The sequence below is a fragment of the Triturus cristatus genome, chromosome 9 (genome assembly GCF_964204655.1).
Source record: "Triturus cristatus chromosome 9, aTriCri1.1, whole genome shotgun sequence".
Taxonomy (NCBI): domain Eukaryota; kingdom Metazoa; phylum Chordata; class Amphibia; order Caudata; family Salamandridae; genus Triturus; species Triturus cristatus.
In genome coordinates, this window is record NC_140592.1 from 209,934,342 (window position 1) to 209,957,083 (window position 22,742).

General features: G+C 42.8%; 1 protein-coding gene across 5 annotated transcripts in view; it reads left to right on the forward strand.

The window, feature by feature from the left end:
• CFAP20DC (CFAP20 domain containing) overlaps positions 1–22,742 on the forward strand; it is a 1,691,586-nt gene that overhangs the window by 743,159 nt on the left and 925,685 nt on the right. The gene's annotated exons all lie outside the window — the stretch shown is intronic.

Sequence of the window (22,742 nt, forward strand, 5' to 3'; positions counted from 1 at the left end):
GAAAACAGTCTCAAGACAAAGGGTGCTTTTACACACAAAGAAAAATCTTTAAGAGTACTTGTTAGATTGCACATGTATTTGACAGTACAGAAATAACTTGCTCTACTTTTAAGTAAAGATTTTTTTTTATTTGGGACCTTTGTATAGGATCGTAATGTTCATTATTGCCTCTTTATATAGCACAACCAAGCCATCTGTAGGCTGATTCAGACTGCTGTAAACATGATTTATTGAAATGTTGTAACCAGTGTATTTCTTTAAGGCTGCATAAGTTCAGCATGAGGAATGTGCCACAATAAAGACATGTCAAATGAAAGAGAGCCTTTTCAACAGCTTAAACTTGGCTCCCTAAATATCGATTTTCTCACTTCACACCTCACTCACTTGCCATATTTATTTTATATGCCTTTGTTTCTTTGCCTGGGTGAGTATTTCAGAATAACGTCAAATGCTGGGTTTAGTTGCTACATGTAAAGCCCTAGGTTGGCCCAGAGGCATCCTGGCGCTGAAGACAATTGCTCCAGATGCCTCTTGTGCTCAGTTTTATTTTAAGGCTTAGTAATCTTTTCATATACTTTGCCATCAGAATTCACCTAATAGCCCACTATGGAGCACTAGCTCTGTTCTACACATCCAGGCATTGTTCAGTGTGGCATACATTAGTACCTATCATGTGGCATTTCAGAGAAGGAGCACAGAAGTGTATCAATAGTGCATCCAAATCATGTGCCTTGTCCGTAGTGTCTGCAAAGCTAAGGGGTGCATATGACCTCCAGAACATGGATATTGGGCATTTGGCCAGAAATATAGACGGATCCATGAATTTACATTTTTCTTTGGCTATCTTGAGTCTTGACATGCCTCCCAGTAAGCAGATTCAAGGGTCATAATGCTCTGCCTGCCAGTCAGTTCAGATTGTCTTATTGTAATACCCTTTCAGTGGTCCCCTATGTTGGAGCAAATCCATACTATGTGGGAAAATGATGCCTTTTTCTCTCCATATCTGAGACAGGTATTGGGTACTCTATGGTTAATCTAATTTAGCTTTTTAGAGATTATGTAAATCTGATGCAAGTAATTGAATTGCATGTACTTAAATCCGGATTTTCAGAATCTATTGCTTGGGAAACCCCATTTATGCCCAATAGTTTTTTACAAATTACCTGCCCAAATATTCCTCTCAATTAAGTTTGGAGTGTTCAATATTTATATTAATATCTGCTCTGAGGGCTCTGTATAGCTGAGTCGCATACAGAACACTGATTTTAATATTCTCGCCGCAGTCCAGGCCAATTTTCCCTCTCGCTGTTCTACGTCCACCAGCTTTTCAGTCCACCAGTTTGGGAGTTCAGGTGCATATGTTAATTTCATTCCTACCGTCTTGACATGCATTGACCAGCAATCTTTGACAATGCCGATCATTTTATGCAGTTTCTTCCATTTATTGGGCTTACTTCCCACATAGCTTACGTTGATGCCAATGCTTTATCCATAGAGAGAGTCACCAGAGATTTTGGAATCTGCCATACATCTGGCTATAATTGCAATTTCTCTTCTAAGTAATAGTATTCCAGATCAGGCACACAGGTCCCCAGCTACACAATCGGGAGCATGATCTTGTTAAGGGCCACTCTCCTCCTACCGGTATGGCATACAATGCCTGTCATCAATTTGTTGAACAATTTGAGGAGGCAGCATAGTTATGTTGGCAAAATGGTATAAAATTATGACAATGATTTTAGTCAGAGCTACGTGATCCATTATTGGTATTGGAAGAAGGTACCAGAAGTTTTACAGTCTACTCAATATTGACAATGCACATATTTAGTTCCCATTCATAACATACTTCAGGTCTCCGTATCTTCTGACACCTAGTTATTTAAATGTATCCAGAGCCCATCATTTGCCCCATTTCTTCACTGGGACCGAGTTCAATTTCACCTTTCTCCCTCATTAACGGTATCAGATAACATTTGTTATTCTTCATACGAAGACATGATACTTTAATCGGTTTCCAGTTCTCTGCATGGATTTAGGAAGTAATAAAGTTTGTCATTATTTATTTATTTATTTGTGTATTTTATTAAGCGCACAGCTGCCCCAGCGGGGCGTCCCGGCGCTGAAAACTCAGAAAACAGAGAGCATAGGGTTTAGCAGGCCTGATTTAAGAAGAAAAGAGATGTGTCTTCAGGGATTTACGGAATGCTGATTCAGTTTGGCAGGTGCGTAAAGCTAGCGGGAGCTTATTCCAACACTGAGAAGCACAGACCTCAAAGGTTTTTCCACCTGCCAGAGCTCGTTTGAATCGTGGGGTGTCCAGGAAGAATAGGGAATTGGAACGTAATGTCCTGGAGTTGACATACGGTCGCAAAATGTTTTTCAAATGGGCCGACCCATTGCCTTTAGACGTTCGGAAGGCCAGCGTCATGGCTTTGAAAACACATCTTTTGGCAATGGGTAGCCAGTGCTGTTCACGGAGGTATGGGGACATGTAATGTCTAGCGGGGACTTTCTCCACCAGCCTTGCGGCGGCGTTTTGGACCGTCTGAAGTTTATGACAAAGGCCTGCTGTGATACCAAGATAGAGAGCATTGGCATAATCAAGATGGGATGTTATCAATGCCTGGATCACAGTCTTACGGCAGTCCGCTGGCAGGTAGTTGATAAGCCGTTTAATAGTCCTGATCTTTGCGAAGCAAGAGGCTGCAACTATTTGTACCTGGGTGTTAAAACTGAGGTGGCTATCCCAACGTACTCCTAGATTTCTAATCGAGTCTTTGGGAATGGGGGCTTGGCTCAGATCGACTGGCCACCATAGGCTGGAGTCCAGAGGGGATGGAGAGTTGAAGAACAAAATCTCCGTTTTACCTGCATTGAGTCGGAGGGAGTTGGCATCCATCCAACTAGAGATGTCTTGAAGGCAGGATTTCAGCGGATCGAAAGCAGAAACGGAGGGGGTATCAAAAGTGAAGAGTAGCTGAATATCGTCAGCATAAGAGGTGGATTTAATCCCAGTCTGGGCGATCAGCTTGGCCAAGGGGGTGAAATAAACATTAAATAGGAGCGGGCTCAGGGAAGAGCCCTGTGGAACTCCCCATTTGAGTGGTCTGGGGGGGGGAATGTAGGGAGGGGTGAAGACCTGCTGTGAGCGGTCCGAAAGGTAAGATGAGAGCCATTTCAACACAGCGCCACCCAAACCCAAGTCCTCCAGCCTCCCCAGCAGGATCCTGTGAGAGACGGTGTCAAATGCCGCTGAAAGATCCAGCAGCACTAACACCGCCCTCGACCCCCGGTCAAGCGTCCACCTCACCGAGTCGGCCATTTCAATAAGGGCCGACTCCGTGCTGTGGCCTGACCTGAAGCCGTGCTGGGAATCATGGAGAAGGCCATTAGATTCGATGTAGTTCGCCAACTGGGAGTGCACCATCTTCTCCAGGATCTTAGCTGGGGCAGGCAGGAGAGAGATAGGCCTATAGTTGCTGGGAAGGTCCGGATCCAGATTGGGCTTCTTAAGGATTGGGACCAGAGAGGCAAGTTTCCATTTAGCAGGAAAGCTGCCTGTTCTGAGGGAATCATTCCAGATGAGGTTCAGGTAGGGATTAAGTAGAGGTGCAAGTTTTTTATATTGCTTGGCTGGCCAGGGGTCATTTGGGGAGCCTGATTTGCATTTAATTAGTTCGGCCAGGGACTCTGCCTCTGAGACTGCTGCAAATTCGAGGAAAGTGGACAGCGGTGGCGAGGAAGTTGTAGGTTCCTCTTCCCGTCCATCTATGGTGGAGGTAGGGAAGGAGGAATAAATGGTCTCGATTTTATCCTCGAAGAATTGTGAGAGTTTATCGCAGAGCGACTGTGAGGCAGGTTGAGTGCGAGTCAGCGCGTTAGGGTCTGTAAAAGATCTAACTATATTGAAAATCTCCCTAGCGCCATAGCTGGCGAGTTTGATTCTGGAGGCCAGATAATCCCGTTTGTGCTCCTCAATCATTCGCCGATATTCTTTGAGGGCTGTTTTATAGGTGATTTTACTGTCCATGGTATAGTTCTGTCTCCAGTGGCGTTCAAGCGATTTACAAGAGGTCTTTTTCTGTCGGAGCACGTCGGAGTACCAAGGTGCTGAAGGTACAGCACTGTGGGTTTTGATAGATTTGAGAGGGGCCAAAGCGTCTAAGGTCTGACCGATCCATGCATCCAGGTGGTCGATCTGTAGGTCGAGGTCAGATGACATGCCTGGTTGGGTGTTTTTTAGGTATTCCAGGAGTGATTCAGGGGTGATGCGACTCCAGTTTCTGCCTGATAATTTGGGGGTAATAGCAGGTCTAATATGGCAGGGAATGCCAATCTCAAAAGGGATGAGGAAATGGTCCGACCAAATAACCGGGGTAGGGGGGGTCACCTGAATAAGAGGTAGGTTGGAACAGATCAGATCCAGTGTGTGACCCGCTTTATGCGTGGGTAGGCTTATAATTTAGGCTAGGTTGCAGTCCGCTAACATGGAAATGAAGTAATTGCTATGCGGACAAGATTCGTTGTCGACATGGAGGTTGAAATCGCCTAGAGCGGTGAAGTTAGCGTAACGTGTGCTGAGCTGGATGATATAATCCGCCAGATCCGGTAGGTGAGCAGTATTGGAGTGAGGGGGGCGGTAGATAAGAATTCCCGAGCAGGAAGAAGACGGGGAGGTTAGAATACTGAAAGGCATACCTTCTATACATTCAATTTGGTCATATGAGGGGATGGAGACCATCCATTTAGAATTATGGATTAAGGCGATACCACCTCCTGGAGAGCCGTTAGGCCTGTTGGCACAGATAATACTGTAACCTTCCGGTAAGGCAAGGGTGATAGCAGGGTTAGTGGTGTCGTTCAGCCAAGTTTCGGTCAGAAAGAGCAGATCCCAATTGTTGTCGCGGAGGGACTGCCAGATGTCGATGGCATGTTTGCTCAATGATCTACAATTGATCAGCGCAGCTCTGAGGGTCAAGACGGACTGAGCTCCACGTGTGGAGGCGAGGTTGGAGGGGGGTGCGCTGTACTGATAGTGTGATCTGAGGCAAAAAGGGAGAAATTGCAAACTGTGCAGGCATAAGCCTGGCTCCAAGCATCAGAGGCGGGACAAGGGCAGGTCACGCAAGGAGGGGGTCTCAAAGACATCAGCTCAGTCCGAGTGTATGTCGCAGTGATATGGCTGATGGATCGTGAAGGGAGACCGGCCCCGGTCGCGGCCTGATCGCGGACGAGCGCAGACGAGCTTGCCTTTTGCGCGCCTTTGGCGCGCATTCGGCGCGCCCGCTGCGCTCGTCCGCTGCGCTTCCGATTCATGCACCTTGTTAAGGAGATGAGGCGGAAGGAAGGGGCATGGCCTTGGAGTGGGCGTGTCCCAGTCAGAGCGTGGGGAATGGCGGCGAAGAAAGATCGGCGATTTCGCCCTCACCAGCGCTCGTTTTGCTGCGAGAGAGGGTGGCTTCACACTGCAATCGTGTGTCTGGAGGAGTAAGTAAGTATTCTAAAAATGCTCAGGTTTACTATATTAAAAACAAAATCGTGCTCAAACTGGCTAGCTACTCCCGGCTGCGCCTCAGGAGGTTTCACAAGTTAACTGTAGGCTTACGGCTAGACGCGCCTTTAATAACGCTTTGCAGGGGGCGTGGCCTTGGAATGGGCGTGTCCCAGTCAGGGCGTGGGGAATGGCGGCGAAGAAAAATCGGCGATTTCGCCCTCACCAGCGCTCGTTTTGCTGCGAGAGAGGGTGGCTTCACACTGCAATCGTGTGTCTGGAGGAGTAAGTAAGTATTCAAAAAATGCTCAGGTTTACTATATTAAAAACAAAATCGTGCTCAAACTGGCTAGCTACTCCCGGCTGCGCCTCAGGAGGTTTCACAAGTTAACTGTAGGCTTACGGCTAGACGCGCCTTTAATAACGCTTTGCAGGCGGCGTGGCCTTGGAGTGGGCGTGTCCCAGTCAGGGCGTGGGGAATGGCGGCGAAGAAAGATCGGCGATTTCGCCCTCACCAGCGCTCGTTTTGCTGCGAGAGAGGGTGGCTTCACACTGCAATCGTGTGTCTGGAGGAGTAAGTAAGTATTCTAAAAATGCTCAGGTTTACTATATTAAAAACAAAATCGTGCTCAAACTGGCTAGCTACTCCCGGCTGCGCCTCAGGAGGTTTCACAAGTTAACTGTAGGCTTACGGCTACACGCGCCCTTAATAACGCTTTGCAGGGGGCGTGGCCTTGGAGTGGGCGTGTCCCAGTCAGGGCGTGGGGAATGGCGGCGAAGAAAGATCGGCGATTTCGCCCTCACCAGCGCTCGTTTTGCTGCGAGAGAGGGTGGCTTCACACTGCAATCGTGTGTCTGGAGGAGTAAGTAAGTATTCTAAAAATGCTCAGGTTTACTATATTAAAAACAAAATCGTGCTCAAACTGGCTAGCTACTCCCGGCTGCACCTCAGGAGGTTTCACAAGTTAACTGTAGGCTTACGGCTAGACGCGCCTTTAATAACGCTTTGCAGGGGGAGTGGCCTTGGAGTGGGCGTGTCCCAGTCAGGGCGTGGGGAATGGCGGCGAAGAAAGATCGGCGATTTCGCCCTCACCAGCGCTCGTTTTGCTGCGAGAGAGGGTGGCTTCACACTGCAATCGTGTGTCTGGAGGAGTAAGTAAGTATTCTAAAAATGCTCAGGTTTACTATATTAAAAACAAAATCGTGCTCAAACTGGCTAGCTACATCCGGCTGCGCCTCAGGAGGTTTCACAAGTTAACTGTAGGCATACGGCTAGACGCGCCTTTAATAACGGTTTGCAGGGGGCGTGGCCTTGGAGTGGGCGTGTCCCAGTCAGGGCGTGAGGAATGGCGGCGAAGAAAGATCGGCGATTTCGCCCTCACCAGCGCTCGTTTTGCTGCGAGAGAGGGTGGCTTCACACTGCAATCGTGTGTCTGGAGGAGTAAGTAAGTATTCTAAAAATGCTCAGGTTTACTATATTAAAAACAAAATCGTGCTCAAACTGGCTAGCTACTCTCGGCTGCGCCTCAGGAGGTTTCACAAGTTAACTGTAGGCTTACGGCTAGACGCGCCTTTAATAACGCTTTGCAGGGGGCGTGGCCTTGAAGTGGGCGTGTCCCAGTCAGGGCGTGGGGAATGGCGGCGAAGAAAGATCGGCGATTTCGCCCTCACCAGTGCTCGTTTTGCTGCGAGAGAGGGTGGCTTCACACTGCAATCGTGTGTCTGGAGGAGTAAGTAAGTATTCTAAAAATGCTCAGGTTTACTATATTAAAAACATAATCGTGCTCAAACTGGCTAGCTACTCCCGGCTGCGCCTCAGGAGGTTTCACAAGTTAACTGTAGGCTTACGGCTAGACGCGCCTTTAATAACGCTTTGCAGGGGGCGTGGCCTTCGAGTGGGCGTGTCTCAGTCAGGGCGTGGGGAATGGCGGCGAAGAAAGACCGGCGATTTCGCCCTCACCAGCGCTCGTTTTGCTGCGAGAGAGGGTGGCTTCACACTGCAATCGTGTGTCTGGAGGAGTAAGTAAGTATTCTAAAAATGCTCAGGTTTACTATATTAAAAACAAAATCGTGTCAAACTGGCTAGTTACTCCCGGCTGCGCCTCAGGAGGTTTCACAAGTTAACTGTAGGCTTACGGCTAGACGCGCCTTTAATAACGCTTTGCAGGGGGCGTGGCCTTGGAGTGGGCGTGTCCCAGTCAGGGCATGGGGAATGGCGGCGAAGAAAGATTGGCGATTTCGCCCTCACCAGCGCTCGTTTTGCTGCGAGAGAGGGTGGCTTCACACTGCAATCGTGTGTCTGGAGGAGTAAGTAAGTATTCTAAAAATGCTCAGGTTTACTATATTAAAAACAAAATCGTGCTCAAACTGGCTAGCTACTCCCGGCTGCGCCTCAGGAGGTTTCACAAGTCATCTGCATACAGTTGTATTTTATGCGTTTCATTGTACAGTACTACGCCTTACATCTCTAGTGTTTTTATATTTGCCGTTTCGGTGGTTCAGTAGCAAGTTGGAGGATCAGAGGTGGTAGCAGACACTATTGTTGGGGAGGGGGCCTCACCAAAGTTCGCCCGTCTTCAGAAATGTTTGTGCCCAAGAGCACCCACACTGTTGGACTGGTGAACAACAGCTTAAGTCATTTCATGAATTGTTCCAGGAATCACAGATGGGTCAACCTGGCATCGATACAACAAATAGTGTCAAATGTCTTTTCCACATCAACGAAGAGTACCACTGATGTTGGTTTGCATTCCTGTAAGCCCTCCATGATATGGAATAGCCTTCTCATATTGTTTGAAGGGTCCCAGTTGATTACTAAACCTGATGGTTTGGATTGACCTAACATCAGTAATACTTTTAATAAATGGATAGCAAGGATCTTGCTTAGAATTTTGTTGTAGGTATTGAGCATAGAGAGAGGACAGTATAAGCCCATATCCAAAGCTTTATGGTTTGCCTTAGCGGTGCTCATGGTTATTGTCATTGTTATTTTGGTTATTGTCATTGTTATTTACCTCAGTGGTGCTCATGGTTATCGTCATTTATTGTTACCTCCGTGGTGCTCATGGTTATCATCATTGTTATTTACCTCAGTGGTGCTCATGGTTATTGTAACCCCTGTCAGTGGTGCTCATGGTTATCATCATTGTTATTTACCTCAGTGGTGCTCATGGTTATTGTAACCCCTGTCAGTGGTGCTCATGGTTATCATCATTGTTATTTACCTCAGTGGTGCTCGTGTTTGTTACCCTTCTCAGTGGTGCTCATGGTTATCGTCATTGATATTTTGTTTATTGTTATTTACCTCAGTGGTGCTCATGGTTATTGTAACCCCTGTCAGTGGTGCTCATGGTTATCATCATTGTTATTTACCTCAGTGGTGCTCGTGTTTGTTACCCTTCTCAGGGGTGCTCATGGTTATCATCTTTGTTATTTACCTCAGTGTTGCTCATGGTGATGGTCATTGTTATTTACCTCAGTGATGCTCATGGTTATTGTAACCCCTGTCAGTGGTGTTCATGGTAATTGTTATTGTTACTTACCTCAGTGGTGCTCGTGGTTATCGTCATTTATATTTACCTCCGTGGTGCTCGTGGTTATCGTCATTGTTATTTACCTCAGTGTTGCTCATGGTTATTGTTACCCCTGTCAGTGGTGCTCATGATCATTGTTATTGTTACTTACCTCATGGTTATTGGAATTAAGAGCTGCGTGTATATATTTAAATGATTCAAATCGTGTTTAGAAAAGAATTGATGAAATGTACCTAACAATGTAAAGGTGCAGATTGTTATTTTTCATGTGAATGGGTTTTAAATGCAACACTATACTTCTCTGTAAAGCAAGAATCTTCTGTTCAAAGAAAGGATGGGTGACTTAATATCTTCCACTAAGAGGGCGACATCTAGCTAATTTCTATGTTCAGTGACAGCTGTAGTAGGTAGACTTCTACCAGGAAATCTCCAGTGTCTTGCTCCTCTGAATGTTTCCGGGAACGTTACATTTGCTTGCAGTAGTTCATGAACATTTCATTTATTTCAACTTGTGAATAAATGTCTCTATTGTGTCCTATCAACAGTGTTACCAGGAGCCTTTCACATGCACTTCTAATTTTATTTGCTAATAGTTGCCTGTTTTATCACACCATATAGTCTACACCAATTTAACCATGATGGCATAAAGTAAAAATAGTTATATACACATTTAAAGACCATGATGGCATGGGGGTTATGCATTCATCCATCTCAAAGTCTCGAACAATTAATGTAATGTTGCAAATGAGAAAAAGTAGTAACACCTTATACTTTAAAGCCCAGATGGCAATAAAGTTTTTTTTAAATCATTTTACCTACATGAGGCCGAGGACTAGAAATTACTGAGAGGTTATTATCAATTGAACATAGGTTACTTTGAAAAGGTGAGTTTTACGTTTTTTGTAACCTGTAGACAATTAGTTTTGATATTCAGATTGGAGGTAGTGGTTTTTGGAGTGATTCACCTTGCACTTGGAAGGTGCTTCCACCCAATGTTTTGACTTTGTGTGGACAAAGTGTCAGCAGGTTCAGGGATACCAGTCTCAGGCTCCTGGGAGGCTGATTGTGGTAGAAGACTGTGGGGAGATAATCTTCGACAAGACCATGGATTATGTGTGGAGAGTAGCCAGAGGGACTCAAATTTGCTTGGGGCATCCTGTTATTTTGATGTCCATCACATTTATATACACTAGTGTTTTTAAAATTATTGTGACAATGAGAGAGACCATCAGAATGCAAGTAACCAGGAGAAGTTTGTATACTGAAATACAGCAGCCCACCAGCCAATGGTCTGGAGACAACTGACAAGTATAGAATTTGCTGTACTTAATCATTTAAACATGCCAAAATAATGAATAAAAAATAAACCATTGTTCAAATTAGGAGGGAGTTAACCGAGCATAGCCCATGTAATAACCTGCAACAGACAAATGCACTCATCGTCTCGATTTCACCTACGGCCACTTGCCAGTGCGAGGCCCCTTCACTCTTACCCTCTGATCTCTAATGTTACTGAAGTTTAGAGGTGAGAACCTATGACAACCAGTAATAAATTATTTATATTGAGTTCTCATGAGGATGTTGGTGAGCTCTGCTTGTTTAGATGATTTAGTTTTCGAACTGCTTGCGTTCCTCATTGCAAGAGGTGGAGATATCCTATCAAATATCAGCCAGCTATGACTTTCTCCATCTACTGGACAAAATGAGAATTATTTCCGGTTTGATGCGTAAGAATGTAAGGTTCAAAATAGGGTGTTAGTTTTTAAAACCATTGGGATCTGCCGTTTTCCTTCGTTTCGCTATTAATCGCCAGGTGTGAAGTTGTACTGTGTTGTTCTCTTTCACAGGGGTAATACAGTATTTAGAGGAAAAACTCAAAAAAATATAATGTCAGAAATTAACTTAACAATGAACTCTTTCAAACATGGTACAAAGCATTACTGAAAGGGAAAGTGGAAGACCTTCAAATTGGTTGCTAGCTTAACATCCTGGATCAGGTTCAGAGATTAAAGGGTCGTACGAGATGTATAAAGAGTCAGAGATATATATGAGGGCAGAGGTATGGCTCACAGGTATTGGGAAATGCGCCATCGATTTTCAGTAGCACTTTGTTGAATAAAGGTCAGGCATCTTCACGAAGTTAAAGCCAATGATGGGCATGTTTTTGATAGATTGTTACTTTTGGAGAGAAAAAAATAATAACTATCTGGATGGATTGTTTGATTCCACTGATGTAAGGTGCGTTTTTGACCCTGTTTAACTGCCATATGCTATCCCCTTATTTGTTTTGTATCAGGTGTTCTCTTCTTCTGAGTGGGCTTTAAACATTTCCATTCTATGTTGTGGCATATTCTTCTCAAATTGGCAAGGTCCCAACTGTTGACAGCTTTGACCACTGACTTCTGTTTCCTGTTGTGCCCTGTTATCCTTTATTATACATTCCAGTGCTATAGTTTGAGTGGAATGGCCTATCACCTCTCTACAAAGCGGAGCAGCAGAAGGGGATATCATTCCGCCCCACAGCAAATTTATGATCTAATGTAATAGTGACAGATTGAAGTGTGCTACACTATTCCATGTAAAACACATCGATTTTAACCTACTGTTCCCCTAGGGACACCTGCCCAGAAGTGCCAAAAGTATTGCATTCAGTGTGGTTGGCTAATTTGATTGGTTGCAGAATGCCAAGTAGGACTTGGGGACATTCTCCCTTGTCTTCCCTGGCAGAGGTTTCAAATCAACAAAATGAAGGAAAAAAGAATATGCACTCTATGGTCCATAGAGAACAAACAGATTTTTGTTTGCTCCCTTCCACACCTCGTCCTTTCAGAATGTTACAAGCTTGAGAAGATTGGAGAAATTGCTTTGACTGAAACACACTTTTTTAAACAGGACATGAACACTGACATTGCAGTCTTAAAATATGTAGCACTTTTTGAGCCAAATAGCATGTGTTTCTTTCTTTAACCTGTGTTTGACTAAATACTTTTATGGAAGTGGTCAGAAAAGTTGTTTCTCTACGTACCCATGATACAGCATACCATATTCCTATAGCTGGCAATTAGAATGTATCAGTTTACAAACTCTTTATCATTATATTGGAAGTCAAAGGTTGATTAATCATGGTATAACATTTCATAGACTATTACCAAAAAATTGGTAAATCCCCAAAGTTCTCTGGAAAGAATATGCTACAAATCCCTCCCATGCTGGTATGTAGTAGGAGGCCAAACTGATCGGAATCATGTGGTTGAAATTTCCGACAATGAACGAACCTAGAACACCCATCATGTATACCTTTGCAACTGGCGTTAAACTCTGGTAGGTTCTCCGGAAATGCAATCAGTTGGTTAATAGGCACTGTGTCATTCCCTTTGTGAATTTGTTTTCTGCAATTAGTATTCTTTCTTCAAGTATATGCCTAAAAATACCACAAACTTTCTAAACAGATGGTTAAGATTTGCATAAAATTATGATACATTTCCTGACTCGAAATTCATGTCCCTCTTATGAAATTGGTTTCAAAGCTGCACACGTAAGTTTTTCAAGATGCAATCCCCTACACCCTGGTTTCCTTATTTAGCTGCTGAAACCGATTTTACCTGAGACCCACTTCAAACAAGGAAATGTATTCCTGTTACGGACATCTTTTAGGGGTTCTATTTGGGCGTCACCACCTTCTTTTTTTCTTTTTTTAAACTTTCTTTATTGATTTTCAAAAATTATCATATGCACTTGTTCACTTACATCAATTTCCACATCAGACATGGGTATGATATAAGTGCAGTTACATTGTGCGGTTAAAAGGCCATGCCTTGCTTTACATCAGTACTAACATACATCAGCATCCTAATTACTTATAGTCTTTTCCAGAGCGCTAACAGTAGTTATGCAACAGTATGCGAGATCAGACCCATGCCTGCCGAATAAAAAAAATGACCTAAGATCAGCAAAACCTGTACCAAAAATCCTACCCAGTATCAACTGCTGTGCTACTCATGAAGTACTACTGAGATGCTCCATGAAGCAGCAGCGGGAAAGGAGAGGAGGCCGTAGGGCACACAGGAAATGAGGACCAAGGTATGTCTCAGCCAGCGTATGTGCCAAAGTACCTGCTGATATGCCATCCAAATAGACCTCAGCTCGCCTTCCCCAGACTACCCAGTGCAGGGGCCATAGTCGACTCATGTCTGCACAGTCACTGCTTGGGTCTCGTATTTGTAGAAGCTAGTGACCACCTCCACTCACAGGTTAGCAATGGGTCTCCTACGCAGTCCTCTATATTCCTCAGTGCGCAGCGCTGCACCCTCCGCGGTGGCCTAGCTCTCCATCTCTGTTCCCTACTGGGGAAGGCCATGCGGTGAGTTTCAGTGGCAAGCAATTTCCCTGCAAGCTATTCCCAATGGCAAATCCAGGAATCTTTTTCCCCAGATTTCATGGCATACAGTCCAAGGAGGTATATTTCTACCATGTGTAGCTGGCCAATAGGCATTCTAGGTCTGCTGTGATTCGCAACCAGAAGCAGTCGACAATTTGCAAGCTCCATACCATATGGAGGAAACTGACGTCGTTCAGAGCGCAACTGGGGCAGCTCAAGTCTGTGGTCTGTAGCATGACGTTCAGTCTGTGGGGTGTGAGGTATGTACAGTGTAAGTAGTTGAATTGCATGTACTTAAACCTTGTGTTGCATGTAAGAGTATAGATATACTCCATGGTCTAATCCCATTGCTTCCCAATTATGCTCTAGGGTCTGATCCCATTGCTTCCCAATAAAGGATCTACCAATGTAGTCCTCTCATTTTGCCCCTAAATCCGACAAGGCGTCCACCCTCATGGCAAGTGCAGTTTAAAATTACCAGGAAACCAGATATCTGCTCCTGCCAAATGTAAGCAAAGTCTGCAGATGGTTTTGCACTGAGGGTTCTGGTTCTAAAGCACCCAGTAGATGTTGTATGGACCTGATCAGAGCCCCATTGTTTAAAAATTAAGTGCCAGGTAAGTTGTCTTCAGCCATGACCTGCTCCAAAGTACGAAAGGAGCTCTCAGAGTTAGAGCCCCATTTTTATGAATAATAATGAAAATACCAACTTTATAAATCTTTGGACATGCGGGCATTGAGACATGATAATGCTTAAGTAAAACATACGAATATTCTACTAAGCAGCATTGAAACACTTACAGTCTTCAAAGAGACCAGATGGCTGTGGTTTGTCTTCATCAAAATTACCTGAACAACTATACCCTTGATAAATGTTGTGTCAACTAAATCCTCATTGATGTTTCTTGTCAACTAAGTCTTCACTTTGTCAATTACATCCTTGTCGATGAACTACTATCAACCAAATTATCAAGTCTAGTCAAGTCTTCTTGCAATGGGATTACATCAACAAGCTTGTTCATTTCAGGTTTCTCGAGGACTCACTGATTCACAAGAGAAATCAAAAGATAAAATAGAAATTAAAGGTAATTAAATTCGATCGGAAGTTGCCAAATCCAATATTGTTTATAGGAGCAGGTCAGATGTATTGGAGCTAGAGGCAGAATGGTCGTTCATTCCTCCTTAATCCCAGAATCAATTTGTGTGTGCTAGGAACATGGGGACAAAGAACGGTTGATCATATGGTCAATGTGTGAGCATTTCTCCATCGCGAATCCTCAGGAAGTCACAAATGAATGTTCAGTGACCTGATGATTTAGCTAATGTCATAGTGCTTCTAGTACAAACCAACAATTAATTTCTATGGCATTGATGACACCAATATCTTGAATCAGTTCTGAAATTTCAAAGCTCAGACTTGTACGTGGAGGACAAGGGAGAATATATGCAGAGATCCAGTTGGTTTTCACCTGAACCAGCAGCACTACGGTATTCCTGTGATTGCTGTTTTTCATGCCCTTAGAAGGTCACCTGGTGAATTCCAATAGGCTATTGAGACTTCAGCTGGACACTCCTGAGAGGTAAGAGGTTTTGCTCTGCCTTGTCACCCATCCCCATTCTCTATAGTCAACAGGAGACTACATTTCGACTGCAGTTTCTACATGTTTTGTTTGAATTGTAGTCTATTGAAATCCATCATCTGACGTTGTTCAGGCACTGCTAAACGGTGAAACACAACTGCCAATAAACTAATTAACATGTCAACCTCCTTTAGAAGGCCTAATGAAGGGCCAGCATACACATTGAAAGCCTTCCAAGTAGGGCCAAAAGCCTGCCCCTGGAACCAAAGGCTTCATTGAACTCTTGGCCTATGATACCTTCTAGTGAATACTGTAGTCTGCTACCGCATCCTAGAACACTGTTAAAACACTAGTTTATGGTGGTGTCATTTTCTATTCTTCAGGTGACACTGCTAAGTAAATGATGGGGCTTTATATATCAATGAACTGTTTTGTAATCTTGTTTGACATTTTTTTCATCATTAACCAATTTTTGCCAATGGATTCAAGTATTGTTATCCTACCAATGTTTTTGTTCGGCTTTTTAGTTCTGGTGTCAGCCAAGACCTTTTGATTATACTAAAATATGTATAATATTCTTACATATAGAGGCTTACAGGCACCTCTCTTCATTAATTGGTCTCTTGTTGTGTCATTCCCATTTTGCTTTCGCTCAGTACAGCATATAGCATGAAGCAATATTTCAGCCTACTTAAGCCACTGTCAACTTCCCTTTGAGTCACTGCATTTAAATCTCTCCTAAGGAGCACATGCACACACAAGCTAGTCCCCTTCAGTGCCAGTGTTTTGTTTTTAGTTTATAATTACTTTAGTGTTGCCTTTGTATTTAGACCTTGATGTGATCGCAGGACGCTTCTGATGCACATTCCATCTTTATCAGGTCACATCATCTGCCATACTGTTGTAAATTCCTTTGAAGTGTTTTGCTTTTCTCATTGCTGCTATTTCAAAGCATACTGGATCAGATTGTGTTAATTTGAAACTGTTCTGTATTAAGTTATCCTCTTTTTCCTATTTTCTTTCTCTCACTATTTGTTCCTTCCTCTTTCTCTCTTCCTTTGTTCTTTTTCTTTCTTTGTCTTTCCTTCTTTCTTTTCTTCTTTCATTCTCTATTTTTCTTTCTCTTTCTCTTTCTTTTTCCTTCCTTCGTTCTCTTTCTTTCTTTTCATCATTTCTTCTCTTTCCTTCTGTGATTTTTTTCTTTCAATCCATTTCTTTCTCTTTTAGTTTGTGTCTTTCTTTTCATTGCCTTCTTTCTTTCTTTCTTTCTTTCTTTCTTTCTTTCTTTCTTTCTTTCTTTCTTTCTTTCTTTCTTTCTTTCTTTCTCTAATGCAAAATTGACTTTTTTAGGTCTGTGTTAGCCAAGACCTTTTGATTTTACTAAAATGATATTGTAAAATAGTTAAGTATAGGGGTTTCACCCATTAGTCTGTGGTTGGTGTCATTCACATTTTTCTTCCACCTACTCCAGCATGCAATAAGGGGTATCTATCAGCTACTTCACACACAAAGTTGGTTCATTCAGGGCCGGAGAGTATATGGTAATGTGTGTGAGTGTTTTTAGACCCCAAAAACCTTTTTCCCGGTAGCAAATGATTTTGTTTTGAATGAGAAGCATTTGGCATACACCCAAATAAGGGTTTGAAAAAACCATAGCAAAACAAAGCAAGAATTGCCAGAAGACTGGTGGTCAACGTCAGACCTACTAGTTTTGCCAATGCTTGTTTACTTTCCCTTGTTTATCGTTCCTTATGTTTTTCAGATATTAGCTAAGCAAAGTATCTTTATTTTATTTTTTATAAAATTGGTCTCCATATTATCATATTTAACTAGTTTGACCCATGAGGGTAACGAGGTGCAGATGTGGGGAAGGAGGATCCAAATAGGCTCACAGCCAGTAAAAGACCTTTGAAGAAAGCTTGACTACAAGGTCCACACCTCTGCTCATAATAGGACGCTTCAAAAAATATGTGAACATAGAGACCAAATGGGTTGGTATGTATGATATTTATGCGTATGGTGAATGACGTTTTCACAATTTAATGCACACACGTAGCATACTAAGGGGGTCATTGTGAGGTCCTAATAAAAGCCAACTAGCTTGGTGAGGCTTTGGTGTGATGGCTTTAACATGCTGACCCAAGGATACGGAGAATACTATTTTCCTTAGTGCATTGCTCCTTGTTTTTAATTCTGTCAGGGTACCCTTTGAAAATAAAATTAACCCTCAGGACACCCAAGACTATTTTAAATCTTGGATTTTATCCAATAACCAAGGAGCTACCTTGGCTAAAAAGGTTGAGTTCACCCTGATACACTATGTAGCTGGAAGAGGACTCTATGATGAAGCATGTCACTCGGAATTCTAGTGTTTAAGAGTCTTTTAAACACCATAGGGTGATCTACTCAGGCAGGTACGGAGCGATTGATTAAGCACTGTAAAGGTTCCCTCATGCTGTTTTTGAATGGTTAGATGTTTGGGGAAGTGAGCGAACCCTGTATCACATCTCCCTCCCTCCCTCTTGGAATATAGGTCTACTGCATACTCACAACTACATTAAATGTTTGGATATGTGTTAGAAATGGGGTTTCTGGTTTTCATATTATGCACTTTGTACAAGCAGGAACCACCACTCTAGTCAGGCGTGGCTAGATACACACTAAAAGATAACCTGTGCTCACCCTCTGGTAGCTTGGCACAGAGCAGTCATTAATATATAAAGAGACAATGTGTAAAGTATTTTTGCAGCACTCACAAACACACAATGAAAACACCCCAAAATTACACCACGCAGGGTTAAAAAAATAGATATGTAATGAGTAAAACAAGATAAAAATGACAAATTCAATAGGTAGAACCAGAGTTATACATTTTAAAGAATAAATCAAAATGTAGGGCATAGAAGCAAATAGCACTTAGGAGTTACTTGAGGTCGCGCTGGACCGGGGTAAATCCAAAGTTCAGGCTGGCTTCGATGGAGGACAGGCCGGCTACAGACTTCATGCAGGTCCACTTGAAAACGTACCTTGGATGGAGCAAGCGTCGGCGTTGAAGACTCAAGACCTCTGTTCCGATCCGCTCAGGCGATGAAAGCATAGTCGACGAACACCTTTATGATGCAGGCGCTGCATCATCATTGAGCTGTGCTGATTGTTATTGTCGAGACGCACAGTATATTGATTTAATGCGGTGGATCAGCTCCTGCATTGGCGTTGAAGACCAATGCGTCATTTACGATCGGTGCAAAGTCATCACTGCCTTGATTTTGATGGTTCTGGACAGCAGAAGTCCTTTTCATGGGCCCTAGGACTGTATTGGCACAGATTCAAAATGCTGTTGAAAGAAGTCTTTGATGGCCCTGAGACTTCAGAACAGGGGGTAAGCCAGCAAGGTCCAGTAGGGTACTGTCTCGGTAGAGTCAGAGGCCCAGTACTTATACCCAGTTGTTCCTTTCAAGTTGGGATGACTTCAAATCAGGCCCTTGAAGCCCTGGCTCCAGACTATCAGTTGGGGGTAATCAGTCCTTTTTGTGCAAAACAGAACACTGCCTATTCAGGTGTAAGTGTCCGCTCCTCTATTTTCTTCATGCCCAGGTAGAGCTATCAGACTGAAGATGAATGCAGATGAGTTCCCTGTCACACCCACCCTTTGTGTGTTTGTGGTTGTCTAGAGCGAATGTACCAAGTGTAGCTGTCACCCACCCCAGATGTGTATTGGCGACTGGCTGCAAGGAACACAGAGCAGTAAGACCAGCGAAATGCCCATGTTCTAAAAGTCGCATTTTTTAAATAGTAATATAATCAAACTTTGCCATTATAAAGGATTTACCATAACTATTCCAAAGCTGCATGATGCAGCTACTCATTCTGATGAGGAATTACAGCTTAAAGGTTTATTAAGGAATTCCCAATGCTAGCCTATGAGAGGAGTAGGTCTTACAGTAGTGAAGAAACACATGTGGGTGTATTTAACTACCAGGACATGTTCAACTTAAAAGTATATGTCCTGCTTTTTTCTTACACACCACTCTGCCCTAGGGCCTCTCTTAGGGGTAACATATGTGTAATAAAAGGGAGTTTGTGGCTTGGCAAGTAGTTTTAAATGCCAAGTCAAAGTGGCAGTAAACTGCATACCCAGGCCTTGCAATGGCAGCCTGAGTCAGGTTTCAATGGGGACTTGTGTGGGTGACACAATCAGTGCTGCAGACCAACTAGTAGCATCTAGGCCCTGGGTTTATGGTATACCACTTTACAAGGGACTTACAAGTAAATCAAATATGTCAATTGGGTATACAGCAATGTCACCATGTTTAGGGGAACAGCACATTCAATTTAGCACTGGTCAGCAGTGGCAAAGCGCGCAGTGTCCTAAGGCCAACTTAAAGATACAGAAAAAAGAGGCCGTAAGTTGACAATTAATTGGGGGAAGACTACCCTAAAGATGAAGGTCGAATACGCTTGTCCCTCAGATGAAAGTGGGGACATCCACTCAACCTCTAGGGAGTTCTCATCACTAAGGCAAAATAACCTAGATAGACCATCAGTATTGGAGTGGTCTACCCCTGGTCTGTGTTCCACGCGGATGTCCATACCCTGTAGGGAAATGGACCACCTCAATGATTTTGGATCCTCTCCCCTTGTTTGCACGAGCTACCTGAGGGGCCTTTGGTCAGTCTGAATCAGGAAGAACCAAACAGGTATGTTCACAACGTCTTCACTGCCCAGACTATAGCAAAAGCTTCCCTTTCTATAGCACACCACCTTTGTTCCCAGGGGAGTAACCTTTTGGAGATGAAGGCTACGGGTTGGACTAGGCCTTCTTCATTGAGTGGTTATGAAACTGCCCCCATGCCATGTTCTGAGGCATCTATTTGAACTATAAACGTCAGGGGCTGTACACATGGCCTGCTTTAGGGAGTCAAATTCTTTTTGGCATCTCTTGGCCCAAATCACATTTCTGGGCTGCTTCTTAGAATCAGCTCTGTCAAGGGTGCAATAATGGTGCCATAATCCTTGACAAATCTCCAGTAGTGCCCAGTGAGGTCTAAGAATGAACAAACACATCAATTCCTGAGCTACAGTCAACTAGTATTCAAATGCAATCAATTAATCCACGCAGGGGTCTTGTCAATATATTTTCCTCTTGATACTTTATTCGATGTTTGGTACATAGAAAATCTTCTATCCTTCAGCAACAGAATAGATAGCCACAGATTATGCCCAGATTATGCCAACATGTGTTTTGTCCAGGATTAACCTAGGACTTCCTTAGGGCTAAAACAAACAAATACATATTTTAAATTTAGTCTAGAAACCAACCAAACTCTTCTCACATAAGAGAAGAGAACCTCCACCAAAAGAAATCGAAGCAGAAAAGGAGAAAAAGTTAAAAGAAAAATGGGGAAAAAAAGAGAGGAGGTAAGTACAGATAAATACACCAGTGCACAGTACACAGTGTCTGATCCATAAATATGTGTAGCATATACAAGTGGAAATGAAAAAGAAAGAGAAAAAGGGGGGGGGGGGGAGGGAGGAAAAAAGGGTCAAGAAAAAGAAAGTGTGTCCAAAACCAGAAAACACCTATAAAAGCCACACTCAACTTTGTGTGACAACAATTGATACCGTAAACAAAAACAAAAAAGTGTCAGAGAAAAGGAAAGCAAAGCCAACCCATATCATGCACATCTATTAAGTGCCAACAAATCAATCACTCACCGCCAATTCTGATGTGTAAAGCATGAGAAATAAGCTCAATGGCTACCTTCAAGAACCTTCTTCAATAAAAACAGCATCCTATAGAAATGCATAAATCATGTCACAACTCAGACTCATGTCCTTCTATGCACAAGTAAAACGCTAATGTCAGTTGTGTATAAACAGCTAGCACTAATTATAGAAAACACTCACCAGTAGGAGTAGAATCAAGCGAATAGTCAAAGACCATCATCAGTCGATAGCAGCAATATTATTAATACCAAGTACAATCCTAAAAATAGTACAAAGACACGCATTCAGAAATCAGGTCAAAATTAAGTAAAAACTACATAGCCAACATATTAAACTTACTCCAAAGGTACCCATAGGCTGTATTATCAAAGAATTCAAATATATGCCCATTGCATCTCATATAATATAACATGAACAAGACTTGAGACAATCGTGCATTTCCTCATACAGGGTTAAGTGTATATAAACTCATCCCTACTAGTGATTGCATATTGTCCGACCTTAAAATTGACTTGTTAGATGTACACGTTGTGTATTTAAATTCACTAATCCGAGTCCGATTTCGCCATCATTATATTGGCGATTGGTTCAGAATGGTCCCACAGGCTATATCTAGAATGAAGGGCCCCCGCAACTTACAATAAAACTACCATATCAAACCCAATCTAAAATATACAAGCACTGCTGAGTTCACATTATATGTGTAGAGTCCCCAGCCCGAACCCAATATCATCGTCGCAAACTTAACATTCAGCCCTGCAAGGTTCCCTATCCCATATCTAAAATAAAGAATATTCCTCCTTACCTTAAAATCCATATGATCCAAACGGAAAGTATTCCATAACGATTCCTGGTGTGTAGCACCGACGCCATCTTGTAATGGGGATTTATACATATCCACTCAGTCAAACTCGAAAAAGGACTAAACGTGTGAGAGCCAACAATTGAAACCCAACAGGCGCAATCTTGAGATCATCTATGAATATATATATAAAAACAACTAGAACCATATGCACATTCACGCCTCAACTCGTATTCAAGAGAGGACTAACTTTATAAATCAAAAAATGTCAATCACAACAAATGCCATCTTTGAATCACCCGTAAATATATACAAAAAAGGCTAATACCGTAGCCCTACAGAGGAATCGCGTTTTACTGGCCACAGTTAATATTCAATCAATTATGTAAATAGCGAAACAGGTCAATATCAGCCAACGATTTCATGTACGTGTACATCTCAATGAGGCCGAACAAGCTCTTCCTTAGTGCCGAAAATACCCTATAGGTTTATGATTGTAAAGAAACTCTCAACGATCTCTCTAACAAAAATTATCAGAGCAAATACAAAAACTGTGAAAAAAGAGAGTATTTCAAATGTCAATCTATTAGATCAATTAAATTAAAAAAGGGAAGACAGTCCAAATAGAAGGGGGAATGTACAGTAAGAGCCCAATCACACGCGGTGATAGATCTGGAAAGGCGGAGCGAAGCTCAATATTACGAATACTACATATTCATTCATTATCAGCCAGCATATAAATGGATGATACATGGAATACCCCTCATAATCTTAAAAACCACCTAATTTTCACATTTCACAATTACATTGAACAAACACAATGTTGATGTTATTGCATTGACCATGTATTCATATATAGGACTAATCTAAACATTAGGCTATCCTTAAATGTATAGAACTAGACATCATCATTAAATCTGAATTATGGCCATAAATCGGATCTTTATCATGTTCCCAAAAAGTATTGCAGCTCGGAATCAATGTTAATACCCATCTCCACCGCATGAAGTTTTAAAATCCAACGTGCTTCACACTGTCGTACCCTGAGTTCTCTATTACCACCATGTGTATCAAGTGGTATATAATCAATACCATGGAAGGTAAATGAAAAGTGTGTTTTCTGTGCTGGACACTCCAGAGCATGGCTCACAATAGGTTATCTAGAATCCAGATTTTTAAGTGCCCTGAAATGTTCAGCCATACGATCTTTAAGGCATCTGATCGTACTGCC